Source organism: Mustelus asterias, chromosome 14 (genome assembly GCF_964213995.1).
Source record: "Mustelus asterias chromosome 14, sMusAst1.hap1.1, whole genome shotgun sequence".
NCBI lineage: Eukaryota > Metazoa > Chordata > Chondrichthyes > Carcharhiniformes > Triakidae > Mustelus > Mustelus asterias.
This window is the reverse complement of record NC_135814.1, coordinates 7,243,950-7,268,612: the sequence shown is the minus strand read 5'-3', so window position 1 is coordinate 7,268,612 and position 24,663 is coordinate 7,243,950.

Sequence of the window (24,663 nt, the reverse complement as noted above, 5' to 3'; positions counted from 1 at the left end):
CAATGAATCTCTGACACGGTATCTTTGATTTGATTTGATTTGATTTATTATTGTCACATGTATTATTATGCAGTGAAAAGTATTGTTTCTTGCACGCTATACAGACAAAGCATACCGTTCATAGAAAAGGAAATTAGAGAATGCAGAATGTAGTGTTGCTGCCATAGCTAGGGTGTAGAGAAAGATCAACTTAATGCGAGCTAGGTCCATTCAAAAGTCTGATGGCAGCATGGAAGAAACTGTTCTTGAATCGGTTGGTCCGTGACCTCAGACTTTTGTATCCTCTTCCCGACAGAAGAAGGTGGAAGAGAGAATGTCTGGGACGCATGGGGTCCTTAATTATGCTGGCTGCTTTGCTGAGTCAGCGGGAAATGTAGACAGAGTGAATGGATGGGAGGCTGGTTTGCATGATGGATTGGGCTACATTCATAAACTTTTGTATATTCTTGCGGTCTTGGGCAGAGCAGGAGCCATACCAAACCGTGATGTTCACATGCTGCTCAGATGGGAGTTCCTCGTGTTGGGTTAAAGTCACTGAATTAGAAATTCATCCAGTCAGAACCTACTGGCAAAGCGAAGGAAAACTTGATCTGTCGCTTTGTTGTAGCAAAAACTTGGTAGTGAAAAAAAGTAAGAACGATAGCAACTTTCATGACCTCGGGATGTTCCAGTGTGCTTTACAGGCAGTGAAGCACTTCTGAAGGGTAGTCACTGTAGAAAAATGTGACAACCAATTTTCACACAGAAAGCTCCAACAAACAGTAATGCAATGGTCGCTTGGTAGTACTGAACTTGAACGTAGCTGAAAAGAGAGACATGTTGCCGAAGCTTTTCATCTTCTACTCATCAGGACAAACAATAGCAACCATCTGATCAGTGAAGCATGTATCAGGGCTCATTTACATTTGCTCGAAGTGATGTACATTCATAAACAGGGAGCCTTTCGCTGCAAACAAAAGAAACATGATCAATCCTTGCACCTTTTCAAATTACACATGGGAAGCCTATTTCTTTCTCCATGGCAATGCCTCGGCCAATCAGAGTCAACCTGTCAACCAGTCAGCACCCTTTTCTCCTGTAGTGTTGTGATCGTTTGAAATTTGGCATTCTTGCATTTGTCCTGAGGAGTGCAAGATGAAAAACTTCAGTAGCACATTCCTCTTTTCAGAAATATTCAAAAACAAAATAATACAGATGGTTTCTGAAAAAAAATGGAAGTGATGATTTTGCTCTGGAGTTGTTGAAGCCAATAGTGAGGCTGAAAGGTTGTAAAGTGTTAATAGAACGATATGGTGTTGAGCTTCAATGGAAGAGTGTGGGAGGTTGAGGGTAGAAATAACCTATTGCTGTTATACTGTTATTAATATTGGATTAAAGTTGTTATGTATACATCATCTGTGTCTAATTAAATGCAGGCAGTGGATATTATTTGGGGTTTTTCTTGACCATGTAAAAACACGCTCACTTAAACTGTGATAAGGTTATGTTAGGTTTATGTTTAGTTTATTTAGTGTATTTATAAGGCTCACATTAACACTGCAATGAAGTTACCGTGAAATTCCCCTGGTCGCCACAGTCCAGCGCCTGTTTGGGTCAATGCACCTAACCAGCACGTCTTTCAGACTGTGGGAGGAAACTGGAGCACCCGGAGGAAACCCACACAGACACGGGGAGAATGTGCAAACTCCACACAGACAGTGACCCGAGGCAAGAATTGAACCCGGGTCCCTGGCGCTGTGAGGCAGCAGTGCTAACCACTGTGCCGCCCCGTTAGGAGGTATACACCTGCAATGTTTCACTCTGCAAATAGAACGTTAGGTTGAATAAAGTTCTATCCTTCTTCAACTCGCCTTCTGAAATATAACAAGAGTAATATTTAGCCTCTGCCTGACAAATGAGAAAGTATAAGTGAATTTAGGTGTAGTAACCATTGAACTATTGAATTAAAGCTAACCTGAGGACAATAGTCTGTTTGAATTGATTCTAACTAATTAAAGTATATCTGCCATGCTTCAGTCCGAAACACTCTCACCTCGAGGCCAGAAGATCATGTGTTCAAACTCCCCCTCCTGGACTTGAGCTCAGAAACCTCAGCTGACACTCTGGTAAAATACTGAAGGGGTGCTGCTCTGTCAGAGGTGCTGTCTTTTGCATGAGATACTAAACCAAGGCCCAATCTGTTCTCTCAAATGGTTGCCAAAAGTTACAGTTTTTAAGTTTCACGTACCAACCGACTCAAGAACAGCTTCTTCCCTGCTGCTGTCAGACTTTTGAATGGACTTGCCTTGCATTAAGTTGATCTTTCTCTCCACCCGAGCTATGACTGTAACACTACATTCGGCACTCTCTCCTTTCTTTCTCTATGAACGGTATGTTTTATCTGTATAGCGTGCAAGAAACAATACTTTTCACTGTATGTTAATACCTGTGACAATAATAAATCAAATCAAAGTACTTAATTATCTGTAAAGCAATTTTGGATGACCTGAGGTCATGAAAGTCACCATATAAATGCAAATTTTGTTTTGCTTAAAATACATTGAGTGCATATATTACAGAGAACTTCAATCAGTTGATAACAGGTTCTGCAGAAAACAACATCCACGTAACATCATTCCTTTAAGAAGTAGAAATTTGGTATAGAATTGAGCAGATTTATAATTAGAAGGTACATTTGGTAGAACAGGGCAGCATAGTGGTTAGCACTACTGCCTCAGAGCTCCAGGGACCCAGGTTCAATTCCGGCCTCGGGTCACTGTCTGTGTGGAGTTTGCACTTTCTCCCAATGTCCGCATGGGTTTCCTCCGGATGCTCTGGTTTCCTCCCACAGTCCAAAGGTGTGCGGGTTTCCCCTTAGCGTCAAGGGGATTAGCAGGGTAAATATGTGGAGTGATGGGGCCTGGGTGGAATTGTGGTCGGTGCAGGCTCGATGGGCCGAATGGCCTCTTTCTGCACTGTGGGGATTCTATGATTCTATAATTCTAACGACAGCGATAAGAACTAACATTTTTATAATGAATTAACTTCCATAAAAGTGTTCAGCAAGAATAATATCAATAACAATATTTTTGACATTTTTGTCACAGAAGATGCAGGCGGAGATATCAAGACAGATGATTAAAAGTTTGACTTCCTCCTTTCCCTCAGCCATTCTGCCTCTCTCTCACCCTCTCCACCTCTCTTTCTCTCACCCCCATTCTTCACCCCACTATCTCCCTCCATTCATTTCTCTGACACCAGTTTCTATCCACAATTTTCTAAAGTTTACAGAACTCAAAACAAACAATAAGTATTTAGTCAGAATAGTTTAACTTTCTATCTCTTACAAACAGTCTCCATCTCCTCAGTATGTTATACGGACAGTCAAAGAGGATTAAATGAGTGGGTACGATATGTGGGAGGGTTAAATTCGTCTGCGATATGATTAAATGGGGCACAGTTTATGATAGAATTGTGTAAGGTCCCTGAGTGGACACTCACATTGGTGGAATAGATGTCATGACAACTATGTAGACTGTGAAAGGTTTGATGAGAGGGACTGTTCTTCTGGGGCAGCACGGTGGCACAGTGGTTAGCACTGCTGTCTCACAGCTCCAGGAATCGGGGTACAATTGCAGCTTTGGGTCACTTTCTGTCTGGAGTTTGTACGTTCTCCCCGTGTCTGCGTGCGTTTCCTCCGGGTGCCCCAGTTTCCTCCCACACTCCAAAGATGTGCAGCTTTGGTGGATTGGCCATGCTAAACTGCCTCTTAATGTCCCAAGATGTGTAAGTTGGATGAATTAGCCATAGGAAATGTGTTGGGTTAAGGGGAGATGACCTGAGAAAGATACCCTGTCAGTAAATCAGTGTAGACTCATAGAGTCATAGAGCCATAGAGGTTTACAGCATGGAAACAGGCCCTTCAGCCCAACTTGTCCATGCCGCCCTTTTTTTTGAACCCCGAAGCTAGTCCCAATTGCCCGCATTTGGCCCATATCCCTCTATACCCATCTTACCCATGTAACTGTCTAAATGCTTTTTAAAAGACAAAATTGGCACGGCCAAAAGTCAAAATTGGGGTGGCACGGTGGCACAGTGGTTAGCACTGCTGCTTCACAGCTCCAGGGACCTGGGTTCGATTCCTGGCTTGGGTCACTGTCTGTGTGGAGTTTGCACATTCTCCTCGTGTCTGCGTGGGTTTCCTCCGGGTGCTCCGGTTTCCTCCCACAGTCCAAAGATGTGCAGGTTAGGTTGATTGGCCATGCTAAAAAAATTGCCCTTCGTGTCCTGAGATGCGTAGGTTCGAGGGATTAGTGGGTAAAATATGTTGGGATATGGGGGTAGGGCCTGGATGGGATTGTGGTCGGTGCAGACTCGATGGGCCGAATGGCCTCTTTCTGTACTGTAGGGATTCTATGATTCTATGTACCCGCCTCTACTACTACCTCTGGCAGCTTGTTCCAGACACTCACCACCCTCTGTGTGAAAAAACTGCCCCGCTGGATCTTTTTGTATCTCTCCCCTCTCACCTTAAACCTATCCCCTCTAGTTTTAGACTCCCCTACATTTGGGAAAATATATTGACTATCTAGCTGATCTGTGCCCCTCATTATTTTATAGACCTCTATAAGATCACCCCTCAGCCTTCTACGCTCCAGAGAAAAAAGTCCCAGTCTATCCAGCCTCTCCTTTTAACTCAAACGATCAAATCCTGGTAGCATCCTAGTAAATCTTTTCTGCACTCTTTCTAGTTTAATAATATCCTTTGTATAAGAGGGTGACCAGAACTGTGCACAGTATTCCAAGTGTGGCCTTACCAATGTCTTGAACAACTTCAACAAGACGTCCCAACTCCTGTATTCAATGTTCTGACCAATGAAACCAAGCAGGCAGAATGCCTCCTTCACCACTCTGTCCACATGTGACTCCACTTTCAAGGAGCTCTGAACATGTACCCCTAGATCTCTTTGTTCTGTAACTCTCCCCGACGCCCTACCATTACCTGAGTAAGTCCTACCCTGGTTCAATCTACCAAAATGCATCACCTCGCATTTATCTAAATTAAACTTCATTTGCCATTCGTCAGCCCATGGGCCCAATTGATCAAGATCCCGTTGCAATCGGAGATAACTTTCTTCACTGTCCACTATGCCACCAATCTTGGTGTCATCTGCAAACTTACTAACCATGCCTCCTATATTCTCATCTAAATCATTAATATAAATGACAAATAACAGTGGACCCAGTACCGATCCCTAAGGCACACCGCTGGTCACAGACCTCCAGTTTGAAAAACAACCCTCTACAACCACCCTCTGGCTTCTGTCATCAAGCCAATTTTGTATCCATTTGGCTACCTCACCCTGGATCCCATGAGATTCAACCTTATGCAAGAACCTAGCTGCGGTACCTTGTCAAAGGCCTTGCTAAAATAGACAACATCAATTGCACTGCCCTCATCTACCTTCTTGGTTACCTCTTCAAAAAACTCAATCAAATTGGTGAGACATGATTTTCCACTCACAAAGCCATGCTGACTGTCCCTAATCAGTCCTTGCGTCTCTAAATGCCTGTAGATCCTGCCTCTCAAAATATCTCACAGCAGCTTATGCACCACAGATGTGAGTATCACTGGCCTGTAGTTCCCAGGCTTTTCCCGCAGCCCTTTTTAAACAAAGGCACAACATTTGCCACTCTCCAATCTTCAGGCACCTCACCTCTATCTATGATGACTATCGATGATTCAAATATCTCTGCGAGGGGATCCGCAATTTCCTCCCGATGGGCCGAATGGCCTCTTTTGCACTGTCGGGATTCTATGATTGTTGACACTCCAAATAGCCTCAGGCTCTTACATTCCAGTAGCCTTTAGTGTGGGTCAAGTCCATTACTGCTTCGGTCTATAGAGGCTTTTGTCTCTTTCGTGAGATGCAGGTATCTCCTTGCCAGCATTTGTCCATGTATCGAATTGCCCTTGAACTGGATGCCTTGCTAGGCCATTTCAGAGGGAAGTTCAGAGTCAATCACATTGCTGTGCATCTGTAGATCAGATAAAGATGGCAGACTTCCTTCCCCAAAGTGCATTAGTGAACCAGATGGGGTTATTTTATTAACAACAGTGAGATATAGATGTCATTCCAGATTTAATTGAATTTAATTTCCATAGTGGGATTTGAACCTGGGCACTCGGCAGGCCTCGGGATTACTTGTCCAGCGACATTCCCATTGCACCATTGTCTCCCGCACATGAAAAAGTGTTGGTCCCATCTTGGTTCATGCATATTGAAAACCCTTCTGTACCACCGTCACAGCATCCAACTGCTACTTGGGTTAGCCTTGTGGCTCAGTCCCTCCCTCTGACCCACATTCCTGTGGTTCAAGTCTCACTCCAGGACAGGAAAGGAATGTTCAAGAGATGGTAATCAGCCTGTTAATACATCCCACTATTATGCAAAGGAAATGCATGTGTGCAATGATGTGAAACAACATATTTCATGGGATGTGGGTGTCATGGCAAGGCCAGCGTTTGTTGCCCATCCCTAATTGCCTTGCAAGGCCATTTCAGAGGGCAGTTAAGCACTAGTTACATTGCTGTGGCCTCTGGAGTTACATGTAGGCCAGGCTGGGTAAGGATGGAAGATTTCCTTCCGTAAAGGACACTAGTGAACCAGGTGAATTTTTACAACTTCGACAATGGTTTCATATCTTTATTACTGAGACTAGCTTTATGTTTCAAATTTTATTCATTGAATTTAAATGCCATCAGAGGTGGGACTTGAACCTATGGATTCTGAGCATTCGCCTGGGCATCTGGATTACTGGGCCAGTGCCATTACCACTCAGCCACCATCTCCCCTACTTTGGGTGGCCTCAGCAGCCCATTCAAAAAATAATCTATTTGTCATCTTTCGTACAGAACTTGGGTAGAATTTTTGATCTGATCGAGGTGTACAAGATTATGAGGGACATGGACAGAGTGAATAAGGAGTAGCTGTTCCCCTTAGTTGAAGGGTCAGTCACAAGGGGACATAGGTTCAAGGTGGGGGCAGGAGTTTTAGGGAGAATGTGAGGAAAAGCTTTTCCCCCAGAGGGTGGTGACAGTCTGGAATGCGCTGCCTGGGAGGGTGGTGGAGGCGGGATGCCTCACATCCTTTAAAACGTATCTGGATGAGCACTTGGCACATCATAACATTCAGGGCTATGGCCCAGGAAAATGGGATTAAGTGGGAGTTCAGGTGTTTTTAATGTGTCAGTGCGGACCCGATGGAGCAAAGGGCCTCTTATGCACTCTATGATTCTGTGACATTAACAGATCTACACACATTGCACCTGTTTCAGGTAAAAGAAAGTGAAAGCCATTCACTGGCCCATTCCTCAGGCCAGTGCCTCAACAGTCAGAGCTACCTGGTTTAAATCTCAAAGATTGGGCGGCACGGTAGCACAGTGGTTAGCACTGCTGCTTCACAGCTCCAGGGACCTGGGTTCGATTCCCAGCTTGGGTTACTGTCTGTGTGGAGTTTGCACATTCTCCTCGTGTCTGCGTGGGTTTCCTCCGGGTGCTCCGGTTTCCTCCCACAGTCCAAAGATGTGCGGGTTAGGTTGATTGGCCATGCTAAAAATTGCCCTTAGTGTCCTGAGATGTGTAGGTTAGAGGGATTAGTGGGTAAATATGGGGGTAGGGCCTGGGTGGGATTGTGGTCGGTGCAGACTCGATGGGCCGAATGGCCTCTTTCTGTACTGTAGGGTTTCTATGATTCTATGAAGAACGCTTGGCAGTTAACTGTCGGTCACCATCAATTAGTGCATTCTCCATGGCAGTGCATCTACCAATTTGTCAACCAATTAGTATTCTCTTCTCACATAGCATAAATTGCTAGTCCCTTTACATTTGGTAATCTAGCAAGTTGTCCTGAATAGTGCAAAACAAAAAGCTTTGACCAAAAAAACTATTTTTCCACAATACTCAAGCTCATCAGTCATTGTGTGATGAAGACTGTTGCTGACATCAATCCAGACTTTCCTTTCACCAAGTTTAACTTGTGATCGGGGATGCAGTGGCGCAGTGGTATTGTCACCTGACTGTTAATCCAGAGACCCAGAGCAAAATTTGGGGACCTGGGTTCGAATCCCAACGTGGCAGATGGTGAAATTTGACTTCAATAAAAATCTGGAATTAAAAGTCTAACGATGACCATGAAACCATTGTCGATTGTGGTAAAAGCCCCCCTAGTTCACTGATCATCCAATTGCCAAATCTCCCATGGCGGGTTCCGTCACAAGGGATCAAGGTGTTCAAAGTGACAAATGGTAGAATAAATCAAGAGAAAAGGCTTCCACTGACCCGGGTTTCAGTAACCAGAGGTCACAGATACTTAAAATAATTGGCAAAAGAACCACAGGGGAGATGAAAAGCTAATGCATCAAACTATTTCGATCTGAAATACACTTTCAAATGAATCAGATTCAATATTAACTTAATAGAATCCCGACAGTTCGGAAGAAGGCCATTCGGCCCATCGAGTCTGCACCAACCACAATCCCACCCGGACCCTTTCCTCATAAACCCATGCATTTACCCTACCCAAAGTGGCAATTTAGCATGGCCAATCCACCTAACCCGCACATCTTTGGAGTGTGGGAGGAAACCGGAGCACCCGGAGGAAACCCACGCAGACACGGGGAGAATGTGCAAACTCCACACAGACAGTCACCTGAGGCTGGAATTGAACCTGGGTCCCTGGCGCTGTGAGGCAGCAGTGCTCACCACTGTGCCACCATCAACTTAGGATGGTCAAAGGTTTTTGCAGGGCAATTGGGGAAATATAGGGACAGTGGAATTAAGTAGGAAGCTCTTTCCAAAAGCTGGTGCAGCTATGGTGAGTCTGAACTGAATCATTCTCTGATAATATGCAAGGAGAAGGCTGAAAATCTACCTATTAGATTATTGGCTGAAGATGCATTTTATCGATTCATGTGGGTGCCCCGCATTCTACTGAGGTTCCTTCCTGACCCTGGGTCCTGATAGGGATGATCAGGGAATAGAAGAGATCAGTCCAGTCTTGTCAACGAAGGGCTAGAGTTCGGTTACTGGTCTCAGCTGATCTGATTTGAAGGTTACATTGAGTGAAGCTGTGAGTCATTTCCTGGTCAAATAGCTGCAGTCAGCCCAAAGTGTTTTGTAGGAATACAACCCAACGTCACGGTGGCATGGCGGCACAGTGGTCAGCACTGATGCCTCATAGCACCTGGGATTTCGGTTCGATTCCCGGCCTTGGGTCACTGTCTGTGTGGAGTTTGCATGTTCTCTCCGTGTCTGCGTGGTTTTCCTCCGGATGCTCCGGTTTCCTCCCACAGACCAAAGATGTGCGGGTTAGCTGGATTGGCCATGCTAAATTGCCACTTAGTGTCTCGGGATGTGTGGGTTAGAGGGATTAGTGCGGTAAATGTGTGGAGTTGTGGGGATAGGGCCTGGGGTAGGATTGCGGTCGGTGCAGACTTGATGGGCCGAATGGCCTCCCTCTGGACTGTAGCGATTCTATGATTTGACAGTGAGCCGTGTAAGTCAACCAGGCAGCCAACACACTTGGTCAAAGTGGTGGCTTTTAAGGAGAGTTTTTTGAAGGAGGAGGAAGTGAGGTAGAGAGGTGAAAAGGTCGAGGCAGAGATTAGTGTCCAGGCAGCTAAAGACACTAATCAATGGACCTTCACTGCAACTGAAGAATGGATGCAAGACCAAGATACCAGAGGGTCCAGTAACTTTAAAAAAAAATTATGTCCCGGGATTTGGCATTGCTCGCTAGGCTAGCATTTATTTCATTTTCCATTTTTCCAATTCTCTTCCCATATCTCATGATGCACAAAAACAGAATTCCGGCTCTTTCCATAGCTAGTTATTCCTGGAACAGATCCCTAGTCCGTCACCAGGAGTTTATAATTTAAGGGGCGCCATTCCACATCTGACCAGGAGTCTCTCCCGGTCTTACTGCCAGCCATTGGTGTGCTTTGGAAGGAATTTTGCAGGTTTACATTCAGCCTGTTTGACCTTGTTACGCACGCACCTTCCTTAGCCATCAAGTCCTGGGACAGGACTCGAATTCAGAGCTTCTGATTCAGAGGCAGGGACACGACCCACTGACCCACGAGACCTCCCCAGCATTTATTGGCCATCCCTAAATGCCCTTGAGCAACTGATGGTGAGCTGCCATCTTGAACCAGGGCGTGTGGTGTCGGTATACCCACAGTGCTGCTAGGGAGGGAATACCAGGATTTTAACCCAAAAACAGTGAAGGAATATGATTAAAGTTCCATCTACAACATAGTGTGTGTGTCACATGTTCCTGGGGAAGTGGGGGGAAATCAGCCAGGACTTCCTGCTCCTGGCTTTCTGTCTGGGGGTTCTATTGGAAAGGACAGATGCATGGCCACCAAACAAGGCCAGGACTGAGTGCAGCTGTGGGACCTTCCATCCCTGACCCTCCCGACCCTCAGACTTTGCAACGGTTCCTCCAATCGTTCCAGGAGGGAGCCCTGGGGGAGGTGGGGTATCCCAGAGAATCAATAAAAATATTTATCGAGAAAGGACTTCAACAACAACTTGCATTTGTATAGCACACTTTAGTTAGTAAAACACCCAAGATTCTTGACAAACGTAAAAAAGAAAATTTGACACTGAGTGAAATAAGGAGTTTTTAAAATATTCATTTGTGGGATATGGGCGTCGCTGGCTGGGCCAGCGTTTATTGCCCATCCCTAGTTGCTCTAGGGCAGTTGAGAGTCAACCACATTGCTGTGGCTCTGGAGTCACATGTAGGCCAGACCAGGTAAGGACGGCAGATTTCCTTCCCTAAAGGGCATTAGTGAATCAGATGGGTTTTTCCGACAATGGTTTCATGGTCATCAGTAGATTCTTAATTCCAGATGCATTTTATTGAATTCAAATTCCACCAACTGCCGTGGCGGGATTTGAATCCAGGTCCGCAGAACATTAGCTGAGTTTCTGGATTAATAGTCTAGTGACAATACCACTAGACCATTGCTTCCCCATGACAGGGGACTAAAAACTAGGTCAAAGTATATAGGCACAGGAGGAGACAATTCAGCCCCTTGAGCCTGTCCCACAATTCAATGAGATTGTGGCTGATTTGTACTTTTAATCCATCTTCTTGCCTTCATATCATTTTATCCATCAAAAATCAATAGGTTTTAAGGAACATCTTAAAGGAAGAGCTAAATTCCTGAAGTATTTTTATTGTTCATGAGATGAATGATGGTGTTGTGTTTATGTCATAGGACTAGAAAGCCAGAGGCCAGGGCTAATGTTGGGGGGGCATGAGTTCAAATCCCATTGCAACTGGCAGAATTTAAATTCAATAAATAAATCTGGAATATAAAGCTAGTCTCAGTGATGGTGACCACGGCAACTATGATTGATTATTGTAAAAACCCACCTGGTTCACTAATTTAGGGAAAGAATTGGCCAAAATGTGATCCCTGACCCACAGCAGTGTAGGTGATTCTTACCTGCTCTCTGCTAGCAGGCCACTCAGTCCAAGGACAATTAGGAATGATTTGATTTTGATTTGATTTATTATTGTCACATGTATTAGTATACAGTGAAAAGTATTGTTTCTTGCGTGCTATACAGACAAAGCATACCGTTCACAGATAAGGAAAGGACCAAGTGCAGAAGGTAGTGTTACATTCATAGCTAGGGTATAGAGAAAGATCAACTTAATGCGAGTTAGGTCCATCCCCTGTTCTGGGGGCGCCACTGTGGCACAGTGGTTAGCACTGCTGTCTCACAGCACTGGGGACCCAGGTTCAATTCCTGGCTTGGGTCACTATCTATGTGGAGTTTGCACATTCTCCCCATGTATGTGTGGGTTTCCTCCAGGTGCTCTGGTTTCCTCCCACAGTCCAAAGTTGTGCAGGTTTGGTGGATTGGCCATGCTAAATTGTCCCTTAGTGTCAGGGGAACTAGCTAGAGTAAATGTATGGGGTTATGGGGATAGTGGGATTGTGGTCGGTGCAGACTCGATGGGCTGAATGTCCTCCTTCTGCACTGTAAGATTCTTTGATTCTAAGTCTGACAGCATCAGGGAAGAAGTTGTTCTTGAGTCAGTTGGTATGTGACCTCAGACTTTTGTATCTTTTTCCCGACAGAAGAAGGTGGAAGAGAGAATGTCCAGGGTGCGTGAGGTCCTTGATTACGCTGGCTGCTTTTCTGAGGCAGTGGGAAGTGTAGACAGAGTCAATGGATGGGAGGCTGGTTTGAGTGATGGACTGGGCTTCGTTCACGACCCTTTGTAGTTCCTTGCGGTCTTGGACAGAGCAGGAGCCATACCAAGCTGTGATACAACCAGAAAGAATGCTTTCTATGGGCAACCTCTGGACATCCACATTCCATGAAAGAATTCTACCAGAGGTGCCAGTCAATGCCCTGATGTCACAGAAAGAAACACATCAGCTAATTTACCACCCAGTGTGTTCCAGTGATACCCCCTCCTGGTCCTCTGCAAACAGGACCCTTCACTTCAACGAAGCCCGTTTAGCATCTCATACTGGAAGGCAGCACCACTGACAATGCAGCACTCCCATCAGCGCAGCATTTAAGAGGCATCCGATTGGCCACATTAATTGGGAAGGAATAGAAGGATACGGCCCAAGGAAGGGCAGATGGTCTTTTTGTCGTTTGGTTAGTGCATCATGATTGGCTTGTAGGGCTGAAGGGCTTGTTCCTGTGCTGTACATTTCTTTGTTCGAGATAGAGAAGGTTCTTGAGGATAATCCCTGGGATGGAGGGATTGTCTTATGAGGAAAGGTTAAACAGGTTGGGACCCTGCTCATTGGAATTTAAAAAGATGAGAGGTGATCTCATTGAAACATCAAATTCTTAAGGGACTTGACAGGGTAAATGCTGAGAGGATGTTTCCCCTCATGGGAAAGTCTCGGACCAGAGGTCACAGTCACAGAATAAAGGGTCGTCGATTTAAGACTGGGCTGAGGAGGAGTTTCTTCTCTCAGAGGGTTGCGAGTCTTTGGAATTCCTTGTCACAGAAAGCTGTGGGGCAGAGTCCTTGTGTATATTTAAGGCTAAGATAGATAGATTTTTGATCAGTAAGGGAATCAAGGGTTGTGGGGAAAGGACAGGAAAGTGGACATGAGGAATCAACCATGGTCCTGTTGGATGGTGGAGCTTGAGGGACTGAATGGCCTACTCCTGTTCCTTTTTCTCATGGTCTTATTACGTGCTGTCGTCCTGGAGCTGATCTGAGGGGAGGGTGTTACCCACTGAGCCACGTTGACACTTTGGCAAAATGGAAACCTTTGCCAAACCAGGAAAAGGCTCACCAGAACAGTAAGTGGAGTTTATGACAATGTCTAGCTAGGATGAAATATGTCCAGTTCTGGGCTTCAGGAAGGATGTGAAAGTAGGAGAGTGAAAACTCACCCGAATGCTTTCAGGAATGTGGATTTCAGTTCCGGAGCTGGATTGAGAATTTGGGGCTGGTCTCCCTGGAGAAGATGGAGAGGCGATTTGATTGGGGTATTCAACATCACGAGGGTTCTGAGCAGAGTAGATTTGGAGTTCCCATTGGTGGAAATATTGACCACTGGAGGACGCCAATTTAAGGTCACTGTCAAAAGGAACAATGGAGCGATCAGGAGACTTTTTTCTTTGCAGTGAGTGGTTAGGATCTGGAATGTACTGTCTGAGAGTGTGGTGGAGACAGATTCACACAGTGAGTGGTTAGGATCTGGAATGCACTGTCTGAGAGTGTGGTGGAGGCAGATTCACACAGTGAGTGGTTAGGATCTGGAATGTACTGTCTGAGAGTGTGGTGGAGACAGATTCACACAGTGAGTGGTTAGGATCTGGAATGCACTGTCTGAGAGTGTGGTGGAGACAGATTCACACAGTGAGTGGTTAGGATCTGGAATGCACTGTCTGAGAGTGTGGTGGAGACAGATTCACACAGTGAGTGGTTAGGATCTGGAATGTACTGTCTGAGAGTGTGGTGGAGACAGATTCACACAGTGAGTGGTTAGGATCTGGAATGCACTGTCTGAGAGTGTGGTGGAGACAGATTCACACAGTGAGTGGTTAGGATCTGGAATGCACTGTCTGAGAGTGTGGTGGAGACAGATTCACACAGTGAGTGGTTAGGATCTGGAATGCACTGTCTGAGAGTGTGGTGGAGGCAGATTCACACAGTGAGTGGTTAGGATCTGGAATGCACTGTCTGAGAGTGTGGTGGAGGCAGATTCACACAGCGAGTGGTTAGGATCGGAAATGTACTGTCTGAGAGTGTGGTGGGGGCAGGTGGCATTGTGGTAATCTCACTGGACTAGTAATCCAGAAGCTTGGGTGAATTCTCTGGGGACACAGGTTCAAATCCCACCATCACAGCTGGTGAAATTGAAACTCAGTGAATAAATCTGGAATTGATAGCAAGTCTCAATGATGGCGATCATGAAACTATCATCAATTGCTGTAAAAGCCCATCCACTTCACCAATGCCCATTAGGGTCATCCTTACCTGGTCTGGCCTACATGTGATTCCAGTTCTATAGTAATATGGTTGACTCTTAAATTAGAACCCCGACAGTGCAGAAGGAAGCCATTCGGTCCATCCAGTCTGCACCAACTCTCTCTGGCAGAGTATCTTACCCAGTCCCTTTCCCCACCAAACACCACATATTTACCATGGCTAACCCATCAAACTTACACATCTTCAGACGCTAAAGTGCAATTTACCACGGCCAATCCACCTAACATACACATCTTTGGACTGTGAGGGGAAACTGGAGCACCCGGAGAAAACCCACGCAGACACGGGGAGAACGTGTCCATTTGTTGAGGCGGCATGGTGGCATTGGTTAGCACTGCTGCCTCACAGCGTCAGCGACCCGGGTTCAATCCCCGGCTTGGGTCACTGGCTGTGCGGAGTTTGCGCATTCTCCCCGTGTCTGCGTGGGTTTCCTCCAGGTGCTCCAGTTTCCTCCCACAGTCCAAAGATGTGCGGGTTAGGTGGATTGGCCATGCAGGAGGACGAGCTAGGGTAAATGCATGGAATTATGGGGATAGGGCCTGGGTGGGATTGTGGTCGGCGCAGACTCGATGGGCCAAATGGCCTCCATCTTCACTGTCGGATTCTATGAAAAATGGTGCAGGGGGAGGAAAAGGTGAGAGAAACAGAACGAATGTATGAAAACGTGCAAACTCCACACAGCCAGCCACCCAAGGCCATGGGACCCTCACTCTGTGAGACAACAGCGCTAACCATCGTGCCACTGTGCCGCCATCTGAATTGGCTGAGCAACTAGGGGATTGCCAGTGAAGACCAATGCCCCATGAAACAATATTATTTAAAAAGGTTCAATTGTAGCAAAGGGAATTACATATTATTTGGGAGCAGGAGTAAGGTACTCAGCCCCCCGGATTGGATAATTATCTGAAGAGGAAAGATTTGCAGGGCGATGGGGTGAAGACGGGGAGGTGGGGCTGGGTAAGTTGCAGGCAGTCAGCACAGACACACAGTGGGCCAAATGCCCTCTTCCTGTGCAGTAACCATTCTCTAATCTCATTGAATGGCAGAGTAGGTTCGGAAGTAAGGGTGTAGTGTTGTGTGTCGGACACACACCGGCTCATAATTTTCTGCAGATTCTGGGGCTTCCGGAGGGGTTGGCGGTCTGGAAGCTGATCAGGATACGTGTCTGCGAATTCTTGATATATCCACCGAGAAGAGCAGAGAAGGTTCAAGCTGGCAGTGGGAATTAGTTAACTCACCTCTGAAATCTCCCTCCTGAAGTGCTGCCTCCTTTCCACATAAAGGTGAAAAGATCGCTGGGGATCAGACAAAACATAGAGACTTATGAAATTCTAACAGGACTAGACAGGGTAGATGCAGGGAGGATGTTCCTGATGGTGGGGGGAGTCCAGAACCAGGGGTCACAGTCTGAGGATTATGGGTAGATCATTTAGGACGAAGGTGAGGAGACATTTCTTCACCCAAAGAGTGGTGAGCCTGTGGAATTCATTACCACAGGAAGTAGCTGATGCCAAAACATTGAATGTATTTGAGAGGCGGCTGGATATAGCACTTGGGGCGAATGGGTTCAAAGGTTATGGGGAGAAAGCAGGATGAGGCGACTGAGTTGGACGATCAGCCATGATGGTGATGAATGGCGGAGCAGGCTCGAAGGGCCGAATGGCCTCCTCCTGCTCCTATCGTCTATGTTTCTATGATCAGGGGTCAGATATCATTTCCAAATAAATTCCAGAAACATTCACTGGTGCGGATCTATTTTTAACAGAAAGAAAACAGTTGGGTGATATTTTGAGACACAATAAAGGTCTTGTAAATTATTGAGTCTACTGAGTGATTACAGAGCGTTGGATGTCGAAAATTATCCACCAGCACATTCCACCTGATGGAAAAATGGTTCGCACTCTGTAATCATCCGAAATAAACAGACAAATCATTTACTTTTCAATCCACAAAGATCAGGCTGCAGATGCAAACAACAAGAGCAAGAAAGGAAAACCTTCATTGCAGAGAAACCGTTGTTTCCCATCCCTCGTGGAGGCGCCGGCTCTCGCTCTCACTCACTGACTCTCGCTGACACTCACTGACTCTCGCTGACTCTCGCTCTCACTCACTGACTCTCGCTCTCACTCGCTGACTCTCGCTGACTCTCGCTCTCACTCACTGACTCTCGCTGACTCTCGCTCTCACTCACTGACTCTCGCTGACTCTCGCTCTCACTCACTGACTCTCGCTGACTCTCGCTGACTCTCGCTCTCACTCGCTGACTCTCGCTCTCACTCGCTGACTCTCGCTCTCACTCGCTCTCACTCCCTGACTCTCGCTGACTCTCGCTCTCACTCGCTGACTCTCGCTGTCACTCGCTGACTTTCGCTGACTCTCGCTCTCACTCGCTGACTCTCGCTCTCTCTCGCTGACTCTCGCTCTCACTCGCTGACTCTCGCTGACTCTCGCTGACTCTCGCTCTCACTCGCTGACTCTCGCTCTCACTCACTGACTCTCGCTCTCACTCACTGACTCTCGCTGACTCTCGCTCTCACTCACTGACTCTCGCTCTCACTCGCTGACTCTCGCTGACTCTCGCTCTCACTCACTGACTCTCACACTCACTCGCTGACTCTCGCTCTCACTCGCTGACTCTCGCTCTCACTCGCTCTCACTCGCTCTCACTCGCTGACTCTTGCTCACACTCGCTGACACTCGCTCTCACTCGCTGACTCTCGCTCTCTCTCGCTGACTCTTGCTCTCACTCGCTGACTCTCGCTGACTCTCGCTCTCTGTCGCTGACACTCGCTGACTCTCGCTGACTCTCGCTGACTCTCGCAGACTCTCGCTCTCACTCGCTGACTCTCGCTGACTCTCGCTGACTCTCGATCTCACTCGCTGACTCTCGCTCTCACTCGCTGACTCTCGCAGACTCTCGCTGACTCTCGCTCTCACTCGCTGACTCTCGGTCTCACTCGCTGACACTCGCTGACTCTCGCTCTCACTCGCTGACTGTCGCTCTCACTCGCTGACTCTCGCTGACTCTCGCTGACTCTCGCTCTCACTCGCTGACTCTCGCTCTCACTCGCTGACTCTCGCTCTCACTCGCTCTCACTCCCTGACTCTCGCTGACTCTCGCTCTCACTCGCTGACTCTCGCTGTCACTCGCTGACTTTCGCTGACTCTCGCTCTCACTCGCTGACTCTCGCTCTCTCTCGCTGACTCTCGCTCTCACTCGCTGACTCTTGCTGACTCTCGCTCTCTCTCGCTGACTCTCGCTCTCTCTCGCTGACTCTCGCTCTCACTCGCTGACTCTCGCTGACTCTCGCTGACTCTCGCTCTCACTCGCTGACTCTCGCTGACTCTCGCTCTCACTCGCTGACTCTCGCTGACTCTCGCTCTCACTCGCTCTCACTCGCTGAGTCTCGCTCTCACTCGCTGACTCTCGCTCTCACTCGCTGACACTCGCTGACTCTCGCTGACTGTCGATGACTCTCGCTCTCACTCGCTGACACTCGCTGACTGTCGCTGACACTCGCTGACACTCGGTGACTCTCGCTCTCACTCGCTGACTCTCGCTCTCACTCGCTGACTCTCGCTGACTCTCGCTGACCCTCGCTCTCACTCTCTGACTCTCGCTCTCACTCGCTGACTCTCGCTGACTCTCGCTGACACTTGCTCTCACTCGCTGACTCTCGCTCTCAATCGCTGACTCTCGCTCTCACTCGCTGACACTCGCTGACACTCGCTGACTCTTGCTCTCACTCGCTGACTCTCGCTCTCACTCGCTGACTCTCGCTCTCAATCGCTGACTCTCGCTGACACTCGCTGACTCTCGCTCTCAATCGCTGACTCTCGCAGACTCTCGATCTCACTCGCTGACTCTCGCTGTCACTCGCTGACTCTTGCTGACTCTCGCTCTCTCTCGCTGACTCTCGCTCTCACTCGCTGGCTCTTGCTGACTCTCGCTCTCTCTCGCTGACTCTCGCTCTCTCTCGCTGACTCTCGCTCTCACTCGCTGACTCTTGCTGACTCTCGCTCTCTCTCGCTGACTCTCGCTCTCTCTCGCTGACTCTCGCTCTCACTCGCTGACACTCGCTGACTCTCGCTGACTCTCGCTGACTCTCGCTCTCACTCGCTGACTCTCGCTCTCACTCGCTGACTCTCGCTGACACTCGCTGACGCTCGCTCTCAATCGCTGACTCTCGCTCACTCTCGATCTCACTCGCTGACACTCGTTGACTCTCGCTGACACTCGCTGACACTCGCTGACACTCGGTGACTCTCGCTGACTCTCGCTGACTCTCGCTCTCACTCGCTGACACTCGCTGACTCACGCTCTCACTCGCCGACTCTCGCTCTCACTCGCTGACACTCGCTGACTCTCGCTCTCACTCGCTGACTCTCGCTCTCACTCGCTGACACTCGCTGACTCTCGCTCTCACTCGCTGACTCTCGCTCTCACTCGCTGACTCTCGCTGACTCTCGCTGACTCTCGCTGACTTTCGCTGACTCTCGCTCTCCCTCGCTGACACTTGCTGACACTCGGTGACTCTCGCTGACTCTCGCTGACTCTCGCTCTCACTCGCTCTCACTCGCTGACTCTCGCTCTCACTCGCTCTCACTCGCTGACTCTTGCTCTCACTCACTCTCACTCGCTGACTCTCGCTCTCAATCGCTGACTCTCGCTCTCACTCGCTCTCACTCGCTGACTCTCGCTCTCACTCGCTGACTCTCGCTCTCACTCGCTGACTCTCGCTCTCGCTCGCTCTCACTCGCTGACTCTCGCTCTCACTCGCTGACTCTCGCTCTCACTCGCTCTCACTCGCTCACACTCGCTGACTCTCGCTCTTACTCGCTGACACTCGCTCTCACTCGCTGACTCTCGCTCTCACTCGCTGACTCTCGCACTCACTCGCTCACTCTCGCTGACTCTCGCTGACTCTCGCTCTCACTCGCTGACTCTCGCTGACTCTCGCTGACTGTCGATGACTCTCGCTCTCACTCGCTGACTCTCGCTCTCACTCGCTCTCACTCGCTGACTCTCGCTCTCCCTCGCTGACTCTCGCTCTCACTCGCTGACACTCGCTGACTCTCGCTCTCACTCGCTCTCACTCGCTGACTCTCGCTCTCCCTCGCTGACTCTCGCTCTCACTCGCTGACACTCGCTGACTCTCGCTCTCACTCGCTGACACTCGCTGACTCTCGCTCTCACTCGCTGACACTCGCTGACTCTCGCTCTCACTCGCTGACTCTCGCTCTCACTCGCTGACTCTCGCTGACTCTCGCTGACTCTCGCTCTCACTCGCTGACTCTCGCTCTCACTCGCTGACTCTCGCTGACTCTCGCTGACTCTCGCTCTCACTCGCTGACTCTCGCTGACTCTCGCTCACACTCGCTCTCACTCACTGACACTCGCTGACACTCGGTGACTCTCGCTGACACTCGCTGACACTCGCTGACTCACGCTCTCACTCGCTGACACTTGCTCTCACTCGCTGACTCTCGCTGACTCTCGCTGACACTCGCTGACTCTCGCTCTCACTTGCTGACACTCGCTGACTCTCGCTGACACTCGCTGACACTCGCTGACACTCGGTGACTCTCGCTGACTCTCGCTCTCACTCACTGACTCTCGCTCTCACTCGCTCTCACTCGCTGACTCTAGCTCTCACTCGCTCTCACTCGCTGACTCTCGCTCTCACTCGCTGACACTCGCTGACTCTCGCTGACTCTCGCTGACTCTCGCTGACTCTCGCTCTCACTCGCTCTCACTCGCTGACACTCGCTGACACTCGCTGACTCTCGCTGACTCTCGCTGACACTCGCTGACTCTCGCTGACTCTTGCTGACACTCGCTGACACTCGCTGACTCTCGCTCTCACTCGCTCTCACTCACTGATTCTCGCTCTCACTCGCTCTCACTCGCTACTCTCGCTCTCACTCGCTGACTCTCGCTCTCACTCGCTGACTCTCGCTCTCACTCGCTCTCACTCGCTGACACTCGCTGACACTCGCTGACACTCGCTGACTCTCGCTGACACTCGCTGACACTCGCTGACTCTCGCTGACATTCGCTGACTCTCGCTCTCACTCGCTCTCTCTCGCTGACTCTCACTCTGTCTCGCTGACTCTCGCTGACTCTCGCTCTCCCTCGCTGACTCTCGCTCTCACTCGCTGACACTCGCTGACACTCGCTGACTCTCGCTCTCACTCGCTGACTCTCACTCTTGCTCGCTGACTCTCGCTCTCTCTCGCTGACTCTCGCTCTGTCTCGCTGACTCTCGCTCTCACTCGCTGACACTCGCTGACACTCGCTCTCACTCGCTGACTCTCGCTGACTCTCGCTGACTCTCGCTGACTCTCGCTCTCACTCGCTCTCACTCGCTGACACTCTCTGACTCTCGCTGATTCTCGCTCTCACTCGCTCTCACTCGCTGACACTCGCTGACTCTCGCTGACTCTCGCTCTCACTCGCTCTCACTCGCTGACACTCGCTGACACTCGCTGACTCTCGCTGACTCTCGCTGACTCTCGCTCTCACTCGCTGACTCTCGCTCTCACTCGCTCTCACTCGCTCTCACTCGTTGACTCTCGCTGACTCTCGCTCTCACTCGCTCTCACTCGCTGACACTCGCTAACTCTCGCTGACTCTCGCTGACTCTCGCTGTCACTCGCTGACTCTCGCTCTCACTCGCTCTCACTCGCTGACACTCGCTGACTCTCGCTGACTCTCGCTGACTCTTGCTGACACTCGCTGACACTCGCTGACTCTCGCTCTCACTCGCTCTCACTCGCTGATTCTCGCTCTCACTCGCTCTCACTCGCTGACTCTCGCTCTCACTCGCTGACTCTCGCTCTCACTTGCTGACTCTCGCTCACACTCGCTCTCACTCGCTGACTCTCGCTCTCACTCGCTCTCACTCGCTGACACTCGCTGACACTCGCTGACTCTCGCTGACACTCGGTGACACTCGCTGACTCTCGCTCTCACTCGCTGACTCTCGCTGACTCTCGCTCTCACTCGCTGACTCTCGCTGACATTCGCTAACTCTCGCTCTCACTCGCTCTCTCTCGCTGACTCTCGCTCTGTCTCGCTGACTCTCGCTCTCACTCGCTGACACTCGCTGACACTCGCTGACTCTCGCTCTCACTCGCTGACTCTCGCTCTCACTCGCTGACTCTCGCTCTCTCTCGCTGACTCTCGCTCTGTCTCGCTGACTCTCGCTCTCACTCGCTGACACTCGCTGACACTCGCTGACACTCGCTGACTCTCGCTGACTCTCGCTCACACTCGCTGACTCTCGCTCTCTCTCGCTGACTCTCGCTCTGTCTCGCTGACTCTCGCTCTCACTCGCTGACACTCGCTGACACTCGCTGACACTCGCTGACTCTCGCTGACTCTCGCTGACACTCGCTGACTCTCGCTGACTCTCGCTCTCACTCGCTCTCTCTCGCTGACTCTCGATGACTCTCGCTCTGTCTCGCTGACTCTCGCTCTCACTCGATGACTCTCGCTGACACTCGCTGACTCTCGCTGACATTCGCTGACTCTCGCTCTCACTCGATGACTCTCGCTGACACTCGCTGACTCTCGCTGACATTCGCTGACTCTCGCTGACACTCGCTCTCACTCGCTGACTCTCGCTCTCACTCGCTGACTCTCGCTGACTCTCGCTCTCACTCGCTGACTCTCGCTGACACTCGCTGACTCTCGCTCTCACTCGCTGACTCTCGCTGACACTCGCTGACTCTCGCTCTCACTCGCTGACTCTCGCTGACTCTCGCTGACTCTCGCTCTCACTCGCTGACTCTCGCTCTCACTCGCTGAATCTCGCTGACTCTCGCTCTCACTCGCTGACTCTCGCTGACTCTCGCTGAATCTCGCTGACTCTCGCTCTCACTCGCTGACTCTCGCTGACTCTCGCTCTCACTCGCTGACTCTCGCTCTCACTCGCTGACTCTCGCTCGCACTCGCTGAATCTCGCTGACTCTCGCTCTCACTCGCTGACTCTCGCTGACTGTCGCTGACTCTCGCTCTCACTCGCTGACTCTCGCTGACTCTCGCTCTCACTCGCTGACTCTCGCTGACTCTCGCTCTCACTCGCTGAATCTCGCTGACTCTCGCTCTCACTCGCTGACTCTCGCTGACTCTCGCTCACACTCGCTGACTCTCGCTGACACTCGCTGAATCTCGCTGACTCTCGCTCTCACTCGCTGACACTCGCTCTCACTCGCTGACTCTCGCTGACTCTCGCTGACTTTCGCTGACTCTCGCTCTCCCTCGCTGACACTTGCTGACACTCGGTGACTCTCGCTGACTCTCGCTGACTCTCGCTCTCACTCGCTCTCACTCGCTGACTCTCGCTCTCACTCGCTCTCACTCGCTGACTCTTGCTCTCACTCACTCTCACTCGCTGACTCTCGCTCTCAATCGCTGACTCTCGCTCTCACTCGCTCTCACTCGCTGACTCTCGCTCTCACTCGCTGACTCTCGCTCTCACTCGCTGACTCTCGCTCTCGCTCGCTCTCACTCGCTGACTCTCGCTCTCACTCGCTGACTCTCGCTCTCACTCGCTCTCACTCGCTCACACTCGCTGACTCTCGCTCTTACTCGCTGACACTCGCTCTCACTCGCTGACTCTCGCTCTCACTCGCTGACTCTCGCACTCACTCGCTCACTCTCGCTGACTCTCGCTGACTCTCGCTCTCACTCGCTGACTCTCGCTGACTCTCGCTGACTGTCGATGACTCTCGCTCTCACTCGCTGACTCTCGCTCTCACTCGCTCTCACTCGCTGACTCTCGCTCTCCCTCGCTGACTCTCGCTCTCACTCGCTGACACTCGCTGACTCTCGCTCTCACTCGCTCTCACTCGCTGACTCTCGCTCTCCCTCGCTGACTCTCGCTCTCACTCGCTGACACTCGCTGACTCTCGCTCTCACTCGCTGACACTCGCTGACTCTCGCTCTCACTCGCTGACTCTCGCTCTCACTCGCTGACTGTCGCTGACTCTCGCTGACTCTCGCTCTCACTCGCTGACTCTCGCTCTCACTCGCTGACACTCGCTGCCTCTCGCTCTCACTCGCTGACACTCGCTGACTCTCGCTCTCACTCGCTCTCACTCGCTGACACTCGCTGACTCTCGCTCTCACTCGCTAACTCTCGCTCTCACTCGCTGACACTCGCTGACACTCGCTCTCACTCGCTCTCACTCGCTGACACTCGCTGACTCTCGCTGAATCTCGCTGACTCTCGCTCTCACTCGCTGACTCTCGCTCTCACTCGCTGACACTCGCTGACTCTCGCTCTCACTCGCTGACACTCTCTGACTCTCGCTCTCACTCGCTCTCACTCGCTGACTCTCGCTCTCACTCGCTGACACTCGCTCTCACTCGCTCTCACTCGCTGACACTCGCTGACACTCGCTCTCACTCGCTGACTCTCGCTGACTCTCGCTCTCACTCGCTGACTCTCGCTGACTCTCGCTTTCACTCGCTGACTCTCGCTCTCACTCGCTCTCACTCGCTGACACTCGCTGACTCTCGCTCACACTCGCTGACTCTCGCTCTCACTCGCTCTCACTCGCTGACTCTCGCTCTCACTCGCTGACTCTCGCTGACACTCGCTGACACTCGCTCTCACTCGCTGACTCTCGCTCTCACTCGCTGACTCTCGCTGACACTCGCTCTCACTCGCTCTCACTCGATGACACTCGCTGTCACTCGCTCTCACTCGCTGACTCTCGCTCCCACTCGCTGACTCTCACTGACTCTCGCTCTCACTCGCTCACTCTCGCTCTCACTCGCTCTCACTCGCTCTCACTCGCTGACACTCGCTGACTCTCGCTGACTCTCGCTCTCACTCGCTGACCCTCGCTCTCACTCGCTCTCACTCGCTGACTCTCGCTCTCACTCGCTGACACTCGCTGACTCTCGCTGACTCTCGCTCTCACTCGCTCTCACTCGCTGACTCTCGCTCTCACTCGCTGACTCTCGCTGGCACTCGCTCCCACTCGCTGACTCTCGCTGACTCTCGCTCTCACTCGCTGACTCTCGCTGACTCTCGATCTCACTCGCTGACTCTCGCTGACACTCGCTCTCACTCGCTGACTCTCGCTGACTCTCGCTGACACTCGCTCTCACTCGCTG